The 21,931-nt window shown below is 44.7% G+C and overlaps 1 long non-coding RNA gene across 6 annotated transcripts; it reads right to left on the bottom strand.

Moving 5' to 3' along the window:
• Positions 1–9,610: 9,610 nt before the first annotated feature.
• Positions 9,611–21,679, bottom strand: LOC104915466 (uncharacterized). Of its 6 annotated transcripts, XR_014887838.1 has the most exons (9): positions 18,726–21,679; positions 18,338–18,623; positions 16,327–16,459; positions 15,073–15,330; positions 13,566–13,775; positions 13,352–13,453; positions 12,191–12,963; positions 11,134–11,465; positions 9,611–10,790 (listed from the first exon to the last, which is right to left on the bottom strand). It is a non-coding gene; the product is annotated as an uncharacterized LOC104915466 (long non-coding RNA). The 6 variants fall into 6 exon arrangements; XR_014887836.1 differs by lacking the exon at positions 13,566–13,775 and having other exon boundaries at positions 18,338–18,641; XR_014887835.1 differs by lacking the exon at positions 13,566–13,775 and having other exon boundaries at positions 16,312–16,459.
• Positions 21,680–21,931: the final 252 nt, after the last annotated feature.

Below are 21,931 nucleotides of genomic sequence, written 5' to 3'. Positions count from 1 at the left end.
ATGTGGAGTAACTGCAAAGTCAGCATCCCCTCTGTCGGGTGACAATCCTGCTTGTTATTTCTGCAGGGAACCAAACAGGAATCTGTATAATTTAGAGGCAACCTTTCCCAGGCAATTCAGAAAAAAATCCACTTTCTTCCTTAACGCTGAAACGTGGGACCCAAGGGATTACACACCTTAGCTGCGAGCACCTTTATAACAAACAGAAACAAACGCAGCCCATCTGCCGTTAGGACTTGAATGTCTACAACAGGCTGAAGGGAGGAAAACCACAGTCAGTCCTTCAGGCCCACAGATTTTGGAGCTGTCAAACCAGAATTAATCTTCCGACAAACCAACAGAAATCGACTCAGCGAAAGCAGATTGCTGCCAGTGTAAAAAACACATCGCTCAGTCTGCTGGCAGCTGAGTGTATCTTTGGAGCAGACCCAGAACTGCCAGTGGGACGTCTGAAAGTCTGCCAAAACATCAGCCATCCTAACGCCTGGTTTTGCTCTGGGGACCCAAAGAAGACCCCAGGCCCACCTCTTGCCCTTCGTGTTCTCACTGCTGGCGCTGCATGTGACAGGAATATAAAACCAGCCCTTCTTGTACTCTGCCTTGTCCAAAAACCGGGCTGTTGTGAAGAATGTCGTTTATGAAAAGATGCACTAAACAGGACCGACATTTTGCTATAGAGAATTACTGATGCTACTGGTCCCTTTCCCCAAATTGTGACTAACTGAATGCTTCTGAGACGCGTTCAGAAATCAGCTGAAACAGAATCAAAGTTTCCCACCAGCATCGAGATCCTTTGGGTGAGCTGTGATTTGTTGTTTGAGGGCTGGGCCCACCAGCAGCAGGTTGAATTCACAGTGTCAGCCCAAAGTGACCCCCTGGCATGCTACAAACATACAGGTAATAGTCTTTTCCAAACGTCCTGCTTCTCTTCCTGACCAAAGCGGTCTGAGTGTGACGGAGATGAATGTCCAGAAAGTCGGGTTCTCCCCGCAGGTCATTCAGTGAGACTGACAGAGAGCACAGAGAGTGCAAACCAACAACACCATTCAAAGCCAAATCGGTTTACTTGTGCCTTTTCCACATCTGCCTAGAGCCATCCTGGAAAAGTTCCACTGAAATCTGAATCATTTCTGAGGCGGTGAAGATAATTTGAACTTTCATATCTAGCTACAATTCACATGATGTCACAGAAATGTAACAGTGGGAAAAGCTCGGTGCAGATCACAGTGGCTTTCTGTGGAGCACAGACTGCTCAACCAAGGAGAGATGTGGACATTTTTAGGCACCTACTAAGAATAAAAAGACATAGCATAAGCAACAGACCGTATCAGTTCAGCAAGCCAGTGAATTTATAAAGCCACTATCTTTTTGAAAAACTTTTCTGCAAGGTATAAAAAGTGATGTGGATGCATCATCTGCTGAAAGGGACATTATCCTGACAAAGTACCTGTTTGAAATGCAGTGGTGTATTAATGAGTGAGTGTTTAAGAATTTGGAAATATGGTTGAAAATATACAATGCTACCTTGCAAGAGCAGGCAGTCCATTTGTTTGTGACACTTCAGGATGATCAAGTCAGTCCTGAGCAAGAGCAAAATAATTTGTTTTTAACGTTACTCGCACAGACTGAGGTCCAATAAAAGGACTCGTAAACGTTTCCTTTTGCAGATCCTCTCACATTTATGGCGACATCATAAACCAAATGAGGGCTGTTTGTTAGCATACCTTCATGGGGAACTGTTTTGGAAGCATTGCTTTGGGGCGAGGCGTTTTTTGTTTTATTTGTGTGTTGACAGATCCTGTTGAATCGATTTTTTCCAGTCTACTTGTACTAGCTGTGCAGACTGTTCACAGAAATGCAACTGTGCACTGTAATTTCACGTTGATCACGGTCATTTTCTCCCTTGCGTTATCCAAGCAGCCTTCTAAGAGATGCAGCAGTAGTGGGATGCAGCGGTGGATGTTGAACTGCTTGCAGATCACTCAGGCAGCTCATAAAGACATCACTAAAAGGCAAATGCCCTTTGTGCTCCTAAACTACGCGCACTGAGGTGCTCCAATGCATCCAAGGCACTGCAATGCATTGAGACGTGCTCTGCTGCAGTCAGCACCACTGCTTTCCAGCCGGCAGCTTGTCTCCACCTGTCAGTCACCAGCTCCATCTGATTCTCACCCCAGTTCACAGTCAGATGTCTGAGCACGGTGTGCTGGGGCCTTTGGTGCGAGGCAGGTGGCACACAGAGTCTTACCCAACAACTGGGCACATCGCTTTCATTTCTGGAGGCGTTGCAGAGCCGTTCTCCCACCTCCCACGGTTCCTGTTTGTTCAGCAGTGTCCACAAACGCGATGTTCAAACCTGGTGTGAGTTCAACCCTCTACCTGAAGTGCTGGCAGTAGGTCTGAGGACTCACGTTCTCCCCAGACCAGACCCTGTGCAGGTGGCCTGTAGCTTTCCCCACGTCAAGGAGAGCAGCAATAATTGCCATAGCTTGTGGTCTGAATGAGCACTGCCAGACATCACAGCAGGCTTGAGACTCTTTCCATCTGCCGTGGGTTCAGTGTAGTTGTTTCCTTTCGTCTGCTTGTAGGGAGTGAGGAAGTTTCTCCTTGTCTGAAGGACTTTGTATTTCTTTCCCTAAAGATCCTGCTTGCTGGGCATGTGGTGCTTCTCCAGAATATGAAATTTACATCATCTTTCAGGCTGATGTTGATATCCAAGGGGGCTGTCAATACCTATGTGAAAGAGCTGAGCTCACTTCTTAAACCACACAGCTTTCCAAAGCAAGCAGCTTTTTATCTGGAAGGTCACAGCCTTGAAGGAAAGGATGCTGGAAATTCCAGTAACAGCCCTAATTCCCAACCCTAATTTCATCTTTTTTTTTTCTATCTTGCCTACTTCTGTTCTAAGCTGAGAAAGATTTATACCGTCTGTAGGGAGCAGGTTTTGTAGCCTAAGAAGTTTGCATTTGTAAAGGTTGCAGAAGACATCCTAGTTTAGGCTGGATATCAGGAAAAACTTCTTTACACAAAGGCTTGTTAAGCACTGGAATGGGCTCCCCAGGGAGGTGGTTGAGTCACCGTTCCTTGATGTGTTTACAAACCATTTGTGGTGCTCAGGGCATCATTTAGCAGTGGGTTGTTAGAGTTAGGGTAGGATGGTTGGGCTGTGGTTGGACTTGATGATCTTTTCCAATCTGAGCAATTCTATGATTCTTTGATTCAGAATATGGTGAAGATCTAAGACTATAAGGACTAATCTAGCTAGTATCAAATTGTCAACATTTTTTTTTCATTTAGTCTCGAGATCCTCATCCCAAATAATCATTTCTCTATTTCCATACGATTTCTCCTTACTGGCAAATCATTTTTTTTCTTTTCCTTTTGTTTTTTTTTTTAGTGGAAAACAGTTTCCCTTTGGTAATGAGTAAATTGTACGTGCCTTTAGATATGGCATGCACTTACAGAAAACCAGTCCTCCAGAGCAATACGTGTTTGTAGTGCTGCTGCTGACAGAAAATCCATACTTGAAGTAGCACGCTCTTACCCTGCACCCAGACACCGTGCAGAACACTTTCATGTTGATTACTGTCAACCACCCATGTACTCCAAGGCCTCAGAAGATGGCTGGTGCCACTGCCCACCCCCTCCACATCCAGATCCTTGGTACATAACGTGCTACGTACCCACACTACTCAAAACTTCTGTTCTAACAAGTGTTCACTGCAGAATAGATATTAAAAAAAAAAAAACAACAAAACAAAACGAACAAACAAAAAACACCTTGGGAAATACCTGAGTTCAGGATTTTTTTGTTAATTTAGTGCCTTGAAAGAAAATGGGCATTTGGGAGGTACTTGATGAGAACCACGCGTGTGGTGAGCGGATGCTACTCCAGGTAACTTGTCAGTGGTGCAGGACTTAGCGTTGTTTCGTTCATTTTAGAAACTTTTGTGTTTGAGGGGCATGTTTTTGTAGCACAGTGCTATGAGAGCACCCTGCAGGGGAACTGGTTTGATGTGCAACTGATGCAGCTGGTCCTTAAGCATTAATATGAGATCAGACATTTTGCTTTGCAAAGGTTTCAGGTGGGTAGCTTTCTTTGCCGTGTTGCCTGTGGTGCATCAACATTTCATGAGAATTGCTGACACAGAGCAATGAGATTTGTCACTAAAACGCTCTGATAAAAAGAAACACGTTTGATGTGCTGAGTTTTAGTACTGCAGAGCTGTAAAAATTCATGGGAAGACCAGCATGGAAATGCATGTGCTGCATACGAGTGGATCGGTGCTGCTGTGCAGACTCGAGGGCTCTCACTTTGATGCAGTCAGCACTGTGAGGCTGACTTCAAATGGGTGCCATCGTGCCAGCCCAGCACTTTGAAGTGTCAGACTTGTTGTCTGCCCGTGTGCACTTCTGCCAGGGAAAGCCGCATATTCACATGCAAACTGATTGTGGAAATGAAAGATGGGAGAGGGCACGTGCTGTACTCCTTTCTGTAAGAGGAGCGAATCAAAGCACCAAAGAAGTCTCATGCTCTCAAGGTTACGTACAAAGCTGGCCTCGGAATTGGTGGTGCTCTTGAGATTCCAGGCTGGGGCTGAAAGAAAATGCTTCTTTTGCTTTTCATGGCGTAGGGGGGACCTGAAACCGATTTCCATGAGTAAAGGCCCATGGCCTTGCACTTCATTACATACTGAGCACTGTCACTTAAACAGCAGAGTTTAAAACTCCTTGAGTCTTAAATACCTTGCGTGTTTCACAAAACAAAAAAGACTGGGCAGGAACTGACATTTCTTGTATTGAATTTGGCTTAGAATACATCACTGGAGAGGTAAGTTCTCCAGGAGCAGTATGAAACAACAAGATTTAAGACACCGTAACCTGTTTTGTGGGCTGAGCTGTAACATAGGAGTAACTCCACAGTACTTTAGAAAAACAGGGTTCATTTGATCACTGTCTCTGTAGCGTGGGAAAGACACATTCCAGCATCTCCAGCTCGCTCACACAGCACCAGGTCCTGTTTTTACTTCTGCACCTGTGAGCTCTTCACCCTTTTCTCTCTCCAGCTACCACCTGCCTATTTATGCCCTGATACTGAATAAGTCAAGTAGATGTGGATAAATACACGACCTACTTGCAAGTTTCTTCTACATTTCAAAGTTCGTACTGTGAGCCTGTTTAACACTGCAAAGTTTGTTTGTTTGTCTGTTTTCCTCGTGGAGTGCATTAATGTGTGCAGAAACAGGCTGAGCTGCTAAAATACGTCCATACCCACATCACAGCCTTTAGTAATTTCATGCTGCTCTTACTGCTTAGTGCACCGGAGCACAGCAGCTATTTTCTGCATCTATCTGTCTGCAGAGGTTCTACTCGGGTTAGTTGTGCAGCCACAACCTTACTGCACAGGTTTGGAATTACATTCAACATTTAAGATACACTAGTTTTTTCCAGATTCTCCTTGAATAAATTGCCTGTTGGTAAGAGGCCAGAAAAGTCTGGAGACATTCCAGGTGGATATTTGGAAATACAGATGGGCTGAAAATGGTGTGTTTTCCTTCAGATAACGTGCTGACATGCATTACTGTGCATTAAAAAAAAAAAAAAAAGACAAAAATACTTTCTCATGGAAGCTTTCTATTTGTTGATGGGGTTTGATTCAGAGCCTTTGGAGGCCTTATTCTTGCAGGAGAGGATGAGGTTCTTAGTTGTCAGAGAGGAACATTAATCTTGACATACTTGATGTATGAATGCAGGGGGATTTATATCGTCAACTTCAAGGGTCTAAGTTAGGAACCGAATCCTTCTGTGCAGCCAGAGAAACCTAAAGGCAGCTCAGAGAGCTTTCCTCTGTTGGCTACGGATGGATCGCAGCAAAAGCAGCTTCCTACCTTACATAGCTACAGTGAGGCACCAAAATAGACGGCATGGATCATCCCTAGTATGAAAATCAGCATGAAAGACTGCAGTAATGAAAGTCAGCCCAGCTATCTCTAGGGTGGTTACAGCCCACCGTGCTTTCAGGACTGAAGTTGAGCCTCATGCTTTCCTTCGGCCCCAGTTTGCTACACGTGAGAAGAATTTTATTTCCCTTCTTCCTCGTGGTAATGATGCCTAACGAAGCTGAAGATGTGATGTCCCCAGTAACAGTAACTCCCTCCGCTGAAAAAGGCCACAGATTAAACTCTCTGGCTCACAGACTTGCAAACTTGCGTTGTCACCAAAATATTACGCTGCCCCATTATGAGAGAAGGAATGTGTCTGGAGACATTTGCTTAAGTCACATTTCACTCGACTAAATAACAAAGCTCCTAAGATCAGAAATTGTTTGCTCTTCTTGCTGTCCCTTTCAAATATGGTGTGGCTGCTCCCATGCACACCCAGCCCATTTCTGCTCTACGGCCCTCAGAAGTGCTGAAGTTGGCCAGGCAACCCTTTATGATCTCCAGGCACTCCTACCGTGTCAGCAGAGCTGTGATGGCACAGCAGTTTGGATGCACAGTGCAGGTCTCAGCACAGGGTTGGAGAAACCACGTTGGTGGTGGAAGAGAAAAAAGCGCCACCAGCAAAAGCTGGCTGGAAGGAAATGCTTTCATTTGAGTCACACGAGCACAGAACCAGGAGCCGCGTTGGTGTGCAAGGTTCTGAATAAATGGAGCTCACTTTAAATAATGTGAACGGTAGATGTGGCTCTGCTGCGTGGAAATCTGTAGGTGGGAAGTGGAATCAAGTTTCAGCTTTGTGTATCTGTCGAAACGAGCAGACGGCGCCTTTGGATAAAGACAGGGCATCTGAGGTTCATCCATCTTTCTGTAATCCTTCCAGAAATGACTTGTTACCCAGGCAAAGCAAGAAGTGACCGGCTGCACCACAGGTTAAACACGTACGATCTGAGGTGAAGCTGGGGAAACTGGATCATCACCAGTGATTTTATCTCTCCCACTGTGGCAGCGTCCCAAGCCTTTGGATGATATTTAAAGGCGATGCTGGGTGACTTAGAAAGAGAAGTCTGGTGCCTCCTATGATTTAAGCACAAAATACAAAGGAACAGTCGCTGTGCGTGGCACGGAATGTCTGCAGGCACACTGGTGTCTGTTTTCCTCTGGACAAAGACAGCTCCTTTGCTTTGCCAGATTCTCAGGGTTCCAGCCAGTCTGTGTGATGTGAAAGAAGCCGCCTTGCCGTACTTCATCCTAAGCTGGATGCAGTTTCTATCAGTGGGCACTGTGAAAACACCACTCTGAGCACCTGTGGGTGACACGAATACCCCCTGCCAGGCAGCTGAGCACGGGATGTGGGTGCTGTAATTGGGCACATGGGGAGGAATGGCTGCTCATGGCTGTGCTCGTGGCTGATCCTCGTCTGCGGGGCGCTGTGCCTCATACAGGCTGTGCTGCAGTGTGGTTTTTGCTACCCGGAATGGATCTGAGCACCACTGCTCAGACACAACGGCCTGAAAAATGCTGGTTTAAGGATGCCTGCTTAGTGGGCTGTGATTGCATTAATTACAAACCACGAATCGCGGACATTTTGTTCCCGCATTTGTCAGAGTAAAGCAGGCTGTATCAATAACAATCATTGCAGAGTTTTTCAGTGGATGACCATTCTTGCTTCTGGCAGCAGATTTGGAGAGCTCATTATGTTTGTATTCCCACTAATGGGAGGGACATTTCTTTCTCCTGCTAGGAATACAACTCCTCAGTTCTTTTTGCTTCTGTAGCAGTGTTATTTCTTCCTGCTGCAATGGCTACAACAGATGAAGTAATAGCAAATGGGCATATTGTACCCAGACCTGAACTCTCCAGTGAGCCTTAAGAAATGCAAGAAAATACAATCAGTGAGCATTAGGCAAAATTTAAAGTCCAAAAATCTGGGTCCAGGGTGATTAAAAACACTGTGTTGGGTTCAGTATTAGAAACTGAAACTGAATGAATTTTCCCTATCTACATCTGTACCTGTGTCTAGATTTACATCTGTATCCATCTTTCCCTGCAGAATTCCTTGCCCATAGAAGGCAAATGCAGCCCAGCTGTCTCGCACATCAGGACTGCTGTCAGTTCTCCAAGGCCACAGCCAGTCCACCAAGATTAATGTCAGTTCTCCAAAGCCACATCTTCTCTTACAGCCCCAGTCTTGTGGGAGCACAGCTTTACCTTTTCAGGGGGAAAACTCTTCATTCTGCATCAAAGGCAGCTTCTTTACAGCTGCAAGGAAGCTGTGTAACGAGACTGTTCATGTGCATTTCTCCATTTCATTGCTTTTCTGATACTAGATTGGAGCTACAAGTTTTCGGGATGCCAGGTTCTCTCCGTTACATCTCTAGTGTCACAATTTCACCTGTGAAACATGAAATCACCCTGATTTTCCTTGGCCATTTTCCTCTGGCTGTGTGACCAAACACTGTGGAACAGAGCTCCATATCCCCCCTCAGAGACAACGTTCCTCCGTCACACAGAGCTGCTTTCTGTCTCTCAGTACTGGTGTTGAAGATCACTCTTGGTTTCCTCTCCCAGCTTCTCCATGCATTCCACTTTTACCTCATCTAAATCCGGCTTGGAGACATCAGAATAGATGCGCATCAGAAACGTTGCTGGCTGTCCACGCAAGAACTGATAGTGTAGTAAAACTGGAGTTGCATCACATCAGTGCCTGAGTGATTTATGATGATCTAGGGTATTGTGACTCATCTGGGATGTGAGGAAGAGTTCAGAGGAGAGTTCTGGTTTTTACAAGGTGGCATTAAACTGCCAGGGATGGCAATGGGTACCAAATGTGGCCTGCCATGTGCTGCCACGAGGTAACGCAGGCAGTGACAGCACCACTGCATCTTGTCCTGACTTCTGTCTCAGCAGGGGGAGTTACTCTAAGCGAGGCTCTTGCAGCTTTCCACTTACTGAATTGTCTTCTGGGCAGCATCAGGATGGAAAACGATTGCTTCTTCTCCAGGCATCCAATGCAACCATGCAATGAATTTTCCGATTCGCTCCCAGCTACCACAGCCGAGCCACTCCACTTCTCCACAAAATGCAGCTGCCATCAAAGTTCCTTTTGAAAGCTACAGAATTCAGTAGATACCAAGAAAGCAACTTCCCTCCTCTTTCAGAGGAACAGTAAAATTCTATTTCTTCCACTGAAGTCTGACAAATCAGACTAGAAAGAACTTACACGCACACAAAACAGCTCACAACCAAAATATCACAACAAATAACTGAACTGCTAGGAAAATGTGGGTGCTCCTAAATGTTTGTGGCTTCCACGCATCAGCAAACAGAACAGAGCAGACTGATGGAGAATTTTCTTTTCACACAAGAGAAATGGACGAGCAAGACACAAATAAGAGGTAGCAGTCTGAGTGACAGCTGGGCACAGACAAGTTCCCTTGTTGCTGCTGGTGGCCTCAGCCCATGTCCAGGAGGAGCAGCCAGGAGATGTGCTGAGCTGGGAATCAGACCTGCTGCAATCTTGAGGCTGAAAGCAAGAGTTTGGATGGTGCACCAGTTGTGCTGTGTTTCTCTGGGAGAAGAGGTATTAAATTAAAATTAGATTCCCTAATAGAACGCATGAACCACCTGAAATTCATCGTAACAAAACTTCAAAAGCAACACAGATGAAATGTCTTTGGATCAAAGGTTTATTTCTAATGACAAAGCACTGGAAAACAGAAGTTACAGATGACTTTTTGATACAGGATACATTACATATCTTAATTTAAAAGGATTTGTGAAGGTATGCTGCATAAATACCTATTGTGAAAATATATTATGCTTATTTCTCAGAGATTAATTTTGTTGTGTTTTTTTTTTTTTTTTATTCAGCCAATTAAATAAAAAAGTACAGATGAGCATCATAACAGTTCCCCTTCCAGATTATCTCACTGTAACTACTGCAGCTGGAAGAGGAAACTGAGCCATGCCTTCTCAAAGGTTTAGCAGCTTTGAAAACGATGTTATTCATCATCTCAGAACGAAAATGTCACATTGCTAACACGGACACTGCTCAGTGCTTTGGCAATGGCAGCCAGTTTTGCTTTGGAACAAAATGTTTCCTGTAACGCCAGACAGTGAGAGAGCAATGCACGCCCTGATGACACCACACAGTCAAAGAACTGCAGTGAAATTGTTAAAATGCATATATACCCACATGCACTTATAGGTACACATTCAACTTCCTGTGTACAGATATCATGCGTGTCCAAAAGTAACTCTGAAAAACGTTGCAGCAGTTAATTACATTTTTTAAACGCATGAAACTTAGGATAGTTGGCCCTCATTACTACAGGATTATTCATTAAATTTTCTGCAGTGCAACTCAATACAATACACTCAGTGCAGAGAAGTTCAGGTTTTGGTACCCAGGAGCCTAATTTGGGATTTCATGGGAAAGGACCAAATACAGGATCACCACAGCTCTGACAAAGCACAAACAAACCTGGTGCCACGTACATGTGAACAAATAAGGACATTTCTGGTTTTATTTCTTTTTTTTTTTTTTCACGCACTGCTTCAGAAATTGCTAGCTGAACTGTTTGCACTCATGCTCATCTTGATATGCTTCAACAAGCTTTGTCCGGCACCAATCCGTAAACCATTAGCAGCCTGAACTACAAAAAGTGGGCTCCCGTGTTACAAAGAGGTTAAAAACCTACTGACTGAGCTTCATGCCACATTCTGTGCCTGTGAGAAGAGCTGTTCCAGATGGCGTGTGAAGTTCTCTGGGAAAAGTCCTTTAGAACTCTTTGCATCTCTGCACTGAAGCCACTCAGATTCCTTAATGCCTGCCAACCAGCCAGCCTCCTGAAAGAAAAAAGACAGAGCATCTTCAGTCTCAGGCCTCTCCCATTCCTTCCTACACACCCCAGGCCCGGAGAAGTGTTGGATCACATGGCTAAAAGAAGTGGTGATTTGGTTAAATAGCGCACTCTGATTTGGCACAGATTGTTTTCTCTGTTCTGCCAGACCGTGGTCTTGTGAGACTGACTGTGAGCACATTATGTGGCCTTTATCCACCCAACCTCCAACTGAACTGGAAATTGGACAATCAGCCTCTGCAGTCACCCAGTGTTACAGCAAATCTGCATTTCTGCAAATGCATGTGGAGACGTTTTCAAAGTTCTCACAGTAATATTGGGATACTTACACAGTAGGAGCATAGAGTGTGCTGGAATCATTACAGAATGCCACAGATGAGGGGAAAAAAAGCAATCTTTTTCTCTGATTATTTTTTTCCGAGCGTTCTTTTCTCTCATTCCCATATTGACAGTCAGAAGAAATCACAGTTCTTGTTTTCTCTGCCATCGTAATTTCTAGAAACTAAAAGTCAGTTGATATTCAACTACCTCTTTCAGAAATTCCTGGAAACTTCAGCCTAAGCCAGATCTTGGCATGCAATACTGCAATCCAAATCCTCAGCAGCACAATCACTCAAAAGGAAGATTTCTTATTGGTTCTCTTAAGTGCCATCCATTTTACCTGGAGTAAAATCCATTCAGTATTTTTTGCAGTGATCAGCCTACTTCCATCTCACCAAATGACTGACTCTGTGCTTTGTTCCTTTTAAGAACAGGACTCAGAGTAGAATGATGATTATCAGGGAGTTTCTAATGCTGATTCATTATTATTCTACAGAAAGTACAAACAGAGATGGAGTAACTGGCAGCACGTTCCTGAAGCTCATGTTTTGGAAAACCTGAGAACTGAAGTTTTCTGCCAAGCACAGAGTGGATTCTATTAAGGACTGAAGTTTTAATGGATAATAACTTCAACTCAATAATTACGGAAAAAAATTGAAGTCACTGGTGGGATTGGTTGGCTTTGAACAGGGAGCACAGGCTGACAGCACTAGCTATGTCAGAATGATGGTTTTAGACAGATCAATTTTGCAGGAGAAAAAAGAACCAAGACAAAACACTCTCTGTAAATCAACAAAGCATCCGGTAAAAGAGAAAAATTAAGTTTGATGGTGATGTTAAACACGAAGGGCAAATATGCACTAAGTAACAAAGATATGAGCAGAATGATCTCAGAAACATGAATACGTGGAGCTTTATTTTCTCCATCGCTGCACACAATTTACTCCAATTAATCTAATGGGACTTGGATGCACACCACAAGAGAAAAGAAATTAATGGATTCACCAACTGAAGGTTATATATATTTAATACAAAACATTATAAGAAAAAGTAACTGAAGACAACCTATTTTTATATCCTTAGAGTGGTATTCTGCAAACACTGACAATCAAATCAGTTGAACAGCCCAAGAGGTATGATGCAGCACAGTTTGAGTAAGGATAAGAGAATCTGTCCCTGCAAAAGTAATGAAGTGTCCTAGTGAAAAGGAAAATAAAAATAATCTTTTATTCAGAAACAATAATAAAAAAGAATCAAAAACCAAAACAATGACTTGTCTCTTGTATTAAGAGAGAGTTCAGCTTAGATAATGAACAGTCTCTGGCTCTCCAAACACGCACTAGACAGTCTTTGGGCATATTTTAAGGAACGTTCTTCATTCAGAGCAGAGCACTGGCTATCTCCCTGCGCAGGATCCAGACCCCAACCTCCCAGCCCCCAGTTCAGTGGGATACTTTTCATCAACACTTTCTGCCACTACAGCCACGAAGTGGCTCCTACTGATTGTACAAGATGGGCTTCTCTTAAAGAAGTAGTCAAAAATTAATTCACTTGGCTGCAAATCAATATAACACGTGGAGTTCAATTGTTTAAAAATTAACCTGAAACACGCTGTTAAAAATAAAATATCTGAAATGACATGGAACTGTGGGGTTCTTGCATCAAAGTGATGGCTGGTGCAGTTCAAGAGCACTGCTGTGTGAGGCTCAGGTTCCAAGAGGCACGCAGAACATTAGGGACACCTCTGTGCCATTGAGCTGCAGGACAGAACTGTTTGTGCGTGGTCTCAGTGCTCTCTCGGGGCAAATGTACGTTTCCCCAGATCTCCATGTAAAACTCTGAACATGTGGGGAACATACAATCAGTTCTGACCCAGCGTTACAACAAAATGACAGCAACAGGATGCACAGTTTGTAAGCCTTCTTCTGTATTAAGCCTACGTATGTATGTAAGCCTGTATAAAATTCACTGCAAGGTAACATAAAAGTGCCCTGGAAAAATGTACTGAAGTTGGATCCTGTTGGTAGCACACACCTGGGACTCTAGCTTAGTTAACCGTGCTGTTTGGTCACAAATTAAACCAAGTGAAAGGACAAAATAAGAATGTTGGTGTTCTCTAACAGTAAAGACGTTTTGAATCAACGTTTCAAATTAATTATAAACAGCGAGAAGAAAACTGAGACAAAGGGAAACATGAACAACAGAAATAAATAACCATGTTGTTACCTGATCAGCTGTGGTCTCAGAAGGAATTACCAATACAATATCCCCACGTTTTAAATTAAGCTCAGCACTGTTAGCTGCCTCAAAATCATGCAGAACTTCAACCTGAAGGAAATACCAAATATGCAGAAATGATCAAAACAGAGACATTGTGAAAAAAGAAAAATGTGCTCTTTCACTTCTTTCTTTATGGAAATATATGGCCAGAGATATGTACACTCAAGCTGTTAATGTTCACATCAGAGTTTCTATTTATAGTTTATGAAACAGGTATAGCTTCAGTAAATCTTCCTGAAACTCCTGAAAGAAACCAAGCATCCTCTCCCAAGGTTGCAGAATCCCACAAGTGCTGCCTCTTGGACAAGTCCTGTTACATCATTCCTACCGTGCAAGGAACTTCTTTTATTTCCCACTATCATTACCAGACCTGAGGAGAGGGATGGCAGGATTTTGCTGATAAGCTTGGAAAAGAATCAAAGGAAAGGTTACTTCAGACCCTTACTTACGCTGTCTGCTAGATACCATTATTGGTCTAAACATCCCTGGAAATTAGAGTGAGAGGTACAGCACCAGTTTCAATACAAGATACAAGAAGTTAATAATGGGAACCATAGCTCCTGTTTGTCCTGGAAAGAACTCCCACTTACTGGCAGATGGGAATGCCAAAAATATCTCTCTTTCCAAGAGGGGGTTATTCAAACATTTGTGGGGTTAGTACACTGTCGTGAGCAGACCATTTCGACTGAATAGCTCTTCCTCCTTAAGACAGATACTATCCCAGTTTTCTCAAAGGCACAGACAGTTCCGTGGTAACTCTGCAATACTGAAATAATGCAGCACTGAGAGCCAGATGGCAGTCATATATTCTGCTGCTTCTTATTTACGTTTGACTCAAGGAAACGTGACAAAAAACAAAAGATGAACTTGGCAGCACGTCTGCATCAAAACTGCACAATCCTGGTCACTCTAACCTTAATGTTATTCTCACTGTTTGCTGAAAATCTTGGCCAATGAAAATGGATCAGAAAGCATGGCATATTTATGGAGTGCTATGGGACTGATTAGTCAGAAGAATGCAAATTATAGTAGGAAGCATATGAAGTTCATCTATCCTCAAGGAGCGTTTCTCCTGCTCGCTGATTCTGAAGTGAAAAGAACCTTGTGAACCAGGACTCTCTGTGGGTCTTACCAGCCAAGGAGAGAATTGCCCTCAAGCTTATTAAACTTTTCTGTCTGAATACCATAACAGTTTGTAAGTATAGTAATACTAAGGACAGAAAATGACACTTCAACTTCATTGCAGTGAATTGTTGAAGTCCCATAGATTTCAATAGGGCTGGAACTTCCTCTACGGATTCTCAGGCCAGAAAAATGCCTTTTTGGTGTTGTTAGCAAACGATCGAATAATACTGCTGACTAAATCGCTGGCAATGGAATTTTACTTAAAAGATTCACTGTCAGTACTGGTTTGGTGAGATGAAAGGAGAACTTCAATGATTCTCACAGCTACGAAGGGATATAACCAACAAAATCCAAGTGCAGAAAATAGATTTCTCCACATTCATGTATGGAGAAAAAACACAACCAAAGGTGGGTGAGTGCATGCGCATGCAAGCACGTGGCTGTGAAACTGGGCTCCTTTGGCCTCATAATGGCTCGACTGTCAACACATCCACAGAAGCTAGATCTGAAAAGATGTCTAAAAGAAAAACAAACAAGCAGACCTTAAAGAGAAAGGCCGGTGCCATGTCAGAAGCTGTGTCTCCTGCTGACGCAGGCTGACCTTGAGAAGGCGCAGTCTGCATTTCTTCAGCTGGTTTCTGCTCGCTTCCAACTTGGGAGGTTTCACTGTCAGTGCCCTGAGTGCCCATCTCTGCTGCAGCATCTTTGGACTCACTCATGATGACATCATGTTCCTCTCCTTCCCCTTCGTTGTTCGATGCTGCCTCTATCACTACTGAAGGGATGCTGCTGACCTTTTCCTAGAAAAAGAAATAAAATACAACAAAGGCACCACAAGAGTATTTAGTACTTTATTTCAAGTTGAAAAACACGTTTCTTTACTTCTGCTGAAGGTGGGATTCTTACATCAAGACAGAGAACAATAATTGTGCAGAAAAGTTCTAAGAGCTTAGAGGAACACAAGGTGCAAAAGCAGAAGTGACCTGGACCTCTTTCAGGGCTGTCCCAGAGTCCAGGTGTGAAATCCATCATACACCAGAGCACCTTCAGGACTGAGGGAGGTTGTTGCCAAGGGCCATGGGACACATTACTGTACAGGACTTACTATGGGATGTTTAAGGGAGAAACCAAAAGCAGTGGGTGGATTGAGGTGATTTGGGGAGGAACAAGTGTGGGACAACAAAGGCACAGATAACAGGATAAATGGGCTGGTTGCATGTAAGCAGTGGATGGTTCAAATGTTATCTGGCCATGCCCTGCACCTGATGAGTGTGGTCTGTCCTATCTTCTCATTAAGTTGCTTGCTAACTCTTCTCCAGGGTGAGGGCTGTCCATTGTCTTGCCCGTGTATGCACCAGGGTCAGATCATGGACCGGAGGGCCTGTGTGCCCATCTGCCAGCTGCATGAGAGATCCAGGTGCCAGCCACTGGAGACACTCAGCTGAGTGGACTTGAGTGACATCAGCATGTATATAAGAATATATATATTCTCACGAGTAGATCTCTACCCTGCTCAGCCAGAGGTGAACGTGATGAGGCTTCTGGTAATGCTTGTGTTTGTGTGAGTACCCCACGTGTCTGTCTACGATTTCCATGGCTGTCTGTGCATGTTCAAATATCGTGTCTGTGTGTGCTCTGTGTGTGCATCGACTGAGAATACACACTCATCCTTGCTGCTCGTTGCACCCTGGGGCGTGGAGCTGCATCAGCCTTGCCTGTGCTGGGAGCTGCTGGATCTGGCTGGATTCCCTACTGCTCCCCCACGCAACAACAGGAGGTACCTGAGAAACACCAACCTCCTTTTCTTCTCCCTGAGGTTTGTCACCTTCAGCAGCAGCCTCCTGTGCAGTGGGAGCAGCACCTCACCAGCTCTGCTGCCACCACCTCACCGTCTCCCACTGCCACTGCCCCATCCGCAGCAGTCACCGCCTGCAGAACAAAAGGAGAAACCTTTCAGGACATGAGCTGTGAATACCAGCTGGAGATTTCCTGTGCTCTGCGATCTCCTTAGGTGCTGCCGGCCCCTGGCTTTGGTTTCATTGGGGTTTCTCCTGACCCAAGGGGGAAAGCAGCACTGCAGGCTGCCATCCTATACCTGAAGCACCATGTGGGGAGCACAGGGGTAGGCTTGCACAACGAAGCTGATTTACAGGCAGGAGAGGGACATTTACAAAACCTCCCTGCGAACATGCAGTAGAGTTTCAGATGGGTATTGCTAGTGTAGGAGAAATTTCTCAAGGCTCCTGTGTTTTTCACTCTCTTCTTTCTCACGCATATACAACGGCCTCCTCCCACTGCTCTCTAAACAGTTATGTGACTGATTCTCAGGGCTGATTGGCCTCCAAGCTGTTTGGTGTGAGAAATTCCCTGCAGGTTCATGGTGAGTTGAAGCTTGGCAAACTGTCGGGAGGTCCACGTGCCAATGAAAGTCTGTTCTTGGGAACAGGCTACAAGTCTTCTCCAGCTGCTGTCTCCAATCTCTAGACCTGGACTGCCTTCAAGAGCACTGCCTTAATTAGACTCCTTCTGAGCAGAGATGTGCAACTTGGACTACATTAGCTGAAGCAAATATACTCTACAGCTAGATAAAGGTTAGAAATATTCAGATGTCATCAGGTATCAGAAAATGTTAGCCTACAGCTAGGCCAATTTTAAAAAAGAAAGAAACATAAATAAAGGCCCAAGTAGAACTGATACGACTGAATCATTTGTCATTAGCCTGTGCTGAAAAGCTAGTATGCATTTTATTTCAGTTATTGAAGGGTGGATAGAAAAGTACCTTCCTAAAGGCCACTGTTAAATCCTTCCTCCAGCAGAGAGAGTTTATGTACCACCCTAACATTTGTGTTGGTACATACTGGTATTTGTTTACAGTAATATACTTGAATTAAGTTGACTGTAGATTCCTCTTAAGGCTTGATGGTGAAGGTAAATAAAAAAAACACATTCTGCCAATTCAATTAACTTCAGGAAGTTTTTAACACTAAAGAAAAGCTATTTTCTAGGTACCAACGTCAAGCTAAGTTTAGCAGAAGTTCAGTTAACAGCCTGATGCTCTGTTTTCTCAGTTTGATTTTCCACCCATGAATGAGACTAATTCAGCTATCTGAGCTCAACTTGAACTACCTGCATTCATGATCATTCTTCAGTCATTGTTTTTAGCTATATTTACCCCTAGTGACTGATCTTAACTGATGCGATAAACAAATTCTTCTGCAGTCTTTGGAAGCAGAAAATACTCTAGTGTTTTGCAGAAATCACTGGAGAAGTTTTAGCTTGAACTGAAAATTCTGCTAGGGAAGGATGCTCTGTCACAAACAGAAGTAATATCAAAAGACATGGATGAACATTCACATCTTCTCCTGTGACTTGTAAGGCATGCAAGCCTGTCTCTCAGAGCATTACCAATTTAGCAGTCTTGACCCAGGTGAGTACTCAAATAAATGGTGGATGCAAAAGCCTTGGAAGAGACCAGTATGAAAGGAGGGGAACAGAATGCATACCAGACTGATTTTATAAAACGTGCTTCATAGATTAGACTGTAGGCCAGGAAGTCTTTCAGACTCTGGACACTGTACCAAGTTGGTTTGTGGGTGTGTGTGTTTTGGTTTTTTTTTTTTTCCTTTTTAGCAACTGCCAGCTATGAATCTGTTCTTCATTTTAGGAGTGCTGTATAAAGGATTAAAGGCCATGGTGTTTTTTGGGACTTATTGGTTTCTTATTAAGTTCATCATTTTCTGCTGTGGATCTGTGTATGTATACATAACCAAGTGAGGGCACTGATGGAGACACCTGCCTGGTACCTACCTGCAGTGTATGATGTGAATACTGACAGATGGAATAGCTGACTTTACCCACAACACGATGTTCAAACTGGTTTCCAGGCTCTCTTCTCAGTTCTTTACGCGTTTTTGGAATGCCGAGTTAGTGATCACGTTCATGCTCATGTTTCCAATCTCCCTGAATGTATTCCTCTCTGTTCATGTCACGTGGAAGAAGTCTTCCCCAAAACCAGAGAACGTTGACTGGCAGGGAATATGGAGAGGTTGATGCGTGGGGACCTGCAGTGCCATGGGATTTCACTCTTGAACACCTGTGGGAACCCAAGAAACTAAGCAAGTATTTAAGTCAGGGACGGTGCAGCTTAGACAGATCTGATGAGGCACAACTTGTTTGGGGCTTGGCTTGTGCTTACCGAGCTCTGTGCAATACTATTCTGGAGAGAGAAAGTTTCCGAGCTGAGGTTCAAGCCAAAGTGGGAAGTCTCCAAATCAAACCTGATCACTCACACGAGGTACCATTTTCGATGTCAGCTGCCCTGTGGAGGGACAGAAATGGAAATGGGTGTCCTCGCATTCAGAACAGAAAGACGACGACGCTGAGGAAGTAGAGGAAGATCCAGGCCAGGGGCCCTCCCCAAAACCACCGTCACTGAGAAAGGCAATGGAAAAAACTAAGAGACGTGGAGAGGAGAGCGAGGAGGAGGAAGTCACTGTTACCATTACTCGTCCAACTCTGAAGATGGCTGAAATCCAAGGCTCAAGAAAGGAGTTTACATGCTGCCCAAACAAAGCTATTCAACTGGTTGCTTCGGAGCTGGGACAATGGGGCCCAGCAGTGTGTTTCTAGATGGTAATGCAGCTCACCAACTAGGAAGCATTGCCAGAGACTTAGCTGCTGTCAGAGGGATTGGTAGATGCTTGGACAGAGTTGCCACCCTGAGAATGAGTGTTATCAGCCGTGAAGGAAAGATTGCCCTTCAAAGGCTTGATCTGAAGCCTGAGATGAAAAAGTAGAATACTGTTGAAAAAGGTATCTGGTCTTTGAGGGAAACAGCCATGATGGAAATGTTGTATGAAAAGCACTGGTCACATACTTACAGACATAACATATACATTTTCATTACGTTCCACAAAAACGGGCCGGAATTCTAAGAAATTATGAACATATTGTCCCACCCTCTTGAGCATGAGTCCTACAAATGTGGTGGGGGTCTCCAGCAGTCACTGGATGAGGGCCAGCAGTCTACCCCACTGTGAACTCCCAATCTCTTAAGGGGCAGTGACCCCCAAGTCCTTCTCCTCAGGGCTGCTCTCAAAGAGATCTTCCCCCAGTCTGTATAAGTGCCCTGGATGGCCCGGGACCCAAGTGCAGCGCCCTGCACTTGGCCTTCTTGAACCTCATTAGGTCTTCATGGGCACGAGTCCACTCCAGTTCTGTGAAAAGGCTGTTCTCACAATACGGAAAGGCTGTTGTCATGATTCAGGAGACAGAGCTGGGGAATGCATGCGTGGCACCTTAACTCTGACCAGCAAGGAAATCAGGAGAACAGAATGCAGACACTGCCAACTTCTACCAGTTCAAATCTACTTCAAGAGGCACTGCAAAGTCTTAACTGGAAAAAGTATCACCTTAGTGTATCCAAGAAAAAGAACAGTTCTTAACAGTAAAAAATCTGCTCTTTCTACTACCACATTTGATTGATGGTAGTAAGGTACATAAAATACCCATTGAATTCCTTCTTATTTTGCTTGGTTTTGCACTTCATCATGTGAGAAAAGTGAGCAGGAGGTAGAACCACAACGAGCTCTCCCTTCACCTTCACATGCTTTAGCAGGATTGTCTGCTTGCAGTTTCAGTCCATGCTGGGGCTGTTGGTGCATCCTCAGTGCTGAGGACTGACTCTCAACAGATCGCAGCGACTGAGCTGCTCTTCTGTGTACAAAGCCCTGACCCCAAATTGGATCATCTACACATCATTTAGCACCAGGCTCCCTAAGAACATGAATTACGTAGAATGCAGTGTTCTTCAGCTTAACTGGGCTGCTTCGTGATCGTCGTAGCCAAGATGGCCACCTGCTGCCACCTCAATTGCTGGACCCCTTCAGATTAAAAGCAACAAGTTTAAGGCAGCACCTTTCCCACTTGGCACTCAGTGCATGTGCCAAGAAGTTATCACCAACACGCTTTAGGGATTTCCCAGGCCTGCTTTTTTGGCTGTGTGGTACCCCTCCTTACCATCTGGGAAGCTGGTCACCCATCTGGGCAAGTGAGGCTGTTCCGGAGATATCCCTTAATTCCTTAAAGAATAATTAATTGCTATCATTGTCCTAGCCGGGTGGCTTACACTAGACTCCCACACTGACACCCACTTTACTTCCTTGTCCCTTAATCCAGACCCGGAGCGTCTCAGCCGTGTCACTGCCAACTATCAGCTCCATCCAGCCCAGCCCACCACTACACACAGCAACACCATTCCATCTCACCTGTCCTGCTCATCTGTCCTGGAGGCCCAGAGCCATCCATCACACACAGCACACCAGTCACAGGACCCTTCCCACCACGCCTCATTTATCCTGCTGCTGATGTAGCTCTGGAGCCAAGCTAAACCTTCTAGCTCCTCTTGCTTATACCTCAAGCTGTGTATATTTCTATAGAAACATGGGAAAAGTGCTCCGGTGTACACAGCACCAAGTGGAGCCCAGCTTCTTCTCCTTCTGCGCAGCTCCTGTGGCAAACCGGGCCTCAGCTCTTCCCACGTTCCTTCATTCCTGCAAGGTTGCTTGCTGTCATTCACTGCTTTCCTTTGCTTTCCTTTGCTCTGCTACACTTAGCTTTCCTACTTGCTTTCTCTACATTTACCTGCATTGCTTTTCACTTTTTATTCTCTTCTTTACCTCTATTTTTTCTCTGTTTTCCTTTCAACACTCCCATTTGGTTTTTTTTTCCTTTTTCCATCATTTCCTTTTTTTTTTCTTTTCATTCTTTTTTGTTGTTGTTGTTTTTCTTTTTTTCCTGCCCCCTGGGGATACGTTATATCCTCCTATTCTTCCCCTTTATCCCTCTCATCCTGTCTATATCTGTGCCTCTACCTAAGTCTTCTCTCCCCACATTCCCATCCAGCACCCGGTGTAGCCCCATATTACCCTCTATTTCCCTGTGCCCACGCAAGCCCCCTATTGCCCCCCTACAGCCTTTTATAACCTTATATCTCTCCATGTGCCCCCTATGCCCACCCACAGACCCCTGTCGTGCCTGTTTCTCCGTATCACGCCTATAGCCCTCCCACTGCGCCCTGTAGCCCCGCATCCCCTTCTATCCCACCTCTATTCCCCTACAGACGCTCATAGAACCATATTTTCTTAGATCCTCCCCCACCCCCTATATCCCTCCCTTAGCTCTCCCCAGCCCCTCCCTCCCCCAACGCTCCGTGTAGCACCGTGTCCCCCCATTACCCTTCACAGCCCCCTGTTGCCCTAAATCCCCCCGTACCCACCCCTATACCCCACATACCGATACCACAGCCCACTGCAGCTCCGCGTGCCTCCCCATACCCCCAGCCTTCCCAGCCGCTCACCCCACACGGCTTCCTTCCCTGTCCCGGTGCCGCTCTCCGTCCGT

This window comes from Meleagris gallopavo, chromosome 23 (assembly GCF_905368555.1).
Source record: "Meleagris gallopavo chromosome 23, MGAL_WU_HG_1.1, whole genome shotgun sequence".
NCBI classification, from domain to species: Eukaryota; Metazoa; Chordata; class Aves; order Galliformes; family Phasianidae; genus Meleagris; species Meleagris gallopavo.
This window is presented reverse-complemented; position numbering and strand designations above follow the sequence as displayed.